Source organism: Oryctolagus cuniculus, chromosome 10 (genome assembly GCF_051225735.1).
Source record: "Oryctolagus cuniculus isolate XC-2025 breed Fujian yellow rabbit chromosome 10, ASM5122573v1, whole genome shotgun sequence".
Lineage (NCBI taxonomy): Eukaryota > Metazoa > Chordata > Mammalia > Lagomorpha > Leporidae > Oryctolagus > Oryctolagus cuniculus.
The window spans coordinates 73,172,408-73,173,799 of NC_142876.1; the positions used below are offsets into that span (position 1 = coordinate 73,172,408).

Here is a 1,392-nt window from a genome sequence, read left to right on the forward strand (position 1 = left end):
AGCTGTGTCTGCTGCAATACGGTTGCAGAACTCCCATTTACTACATTTACCTACTCCGAAGCTACAGAACTCCTATACGCTGTGTCTGCTAAACTAGTCTTACAGAACTCACACATGCTGCATTTTCCTTCTCCCAAGCTACAGACCTCTCGTCAACTCTGTCTGCTACACTACGGTTACAGAATTCCCATATGCTGCATTTGCCTACACCCAGGCGGCAGAACTCCCATAAGCTGTGTCTGCTACGCTAGGATAACAGAACTCCCATAAGCTGTGTCTGCTACACTAGGATAACAGAACTCCCATATGCTGTGTCTAATACACTAGAGTTACAGAACTCCTATTTATTGCATTTGCCTTCTCCCAAGCTTTAGACCTCCTGGAAGCTGTCTAATACACTAGAGTTACAGAAGTCTCATATCGTGCATTGACCTTCTCCCAAGCTACAGAACTCCCGAAAGCTGTGTCTGCTACAGTAGGGTTACAGAATTCCGAAATGGCCGGGCGCGGTGGCGCGCGCCTGTAGTCCCAGCTACTCGGGAGGCTGAGGCCGGAGGATCGCTTGAGTCCAGGAGTTCTGGGCTGTCGTGCGCTATGCCGATCGGGTGTCCGCACTAAGTTCGGCATCAATATGGTGACCTCCCGGGAGCGGGGGACCACCAGGTTGCCTAAGGAGGGGTGAACCGGCCCAGGTCGGAAACGGAGCAGGTCAAAACTCCCGTGCTGATCAGAATTCCGAAATGCTGCATTTGCCTACACCCAGGCGGCAGAACTCCCATGAGCTGTGTCTGCTACACTAGGATAACAGAAGTCCCATAGGCTGCATTTGCCTACTTCCAAGCTACAGGACTCCCATAGGCTGTGTCGTCTACACTTGGGTTATAGACCTTCCATATGCTGCATTTACCTACTCTCAAGCTACGGATGCCCGTAAGCTGTGTCTGCTGCACTGGTGTTACAGAACTCCGTTTGAGTGAATTTACCAACTGCCACGCTACAAAACTCTCATAATCTGTACCTTCTCTAATAGGGTTACAGAAATTTTACATGCTGAATTCACATACTCCTAAGCTACAGAACTCCCGTAAGCTGTGTCTGCTTCATTGGGTTACAGCATCTACCATCTGCTTCAGAAATCCAGTAAGCTCTATCTGCTAAACTAGCATTACCGAACACCTATATACTGCATTTACATGCTTCCAAGGTATAGCACTAACCTAAGCTCTGTCTGCTGCAATACGGTTACAGAACTCCCATTTTCTACATTTACCTACTCACAAGCTACAAAATTCCTCTAAGCTGATTTCTGCTACAATAGTGTTAGCTGCCATATGCTACTTTTACCCACTCCCAAGCTACAGAACTCCCGTAAGCTGTGTCTGCTACACTAGG

General features: G+C 48.3%; 1 non-coding gene across 1 annotated transcript; it reads left to right on the forward strand.

Annotated features, from left to right (window-relative positions):
* Positions 1–499: 499 nt before the first annotated feature.
* Positions 500–793, forward strand: LOC149123822 (signal recognition particle RNA). Its single transcript, XR_016215186.1, has one exon.
* The last annotated feature ends 599 nt before the right edge of the window (positions 794–1,392 follow it).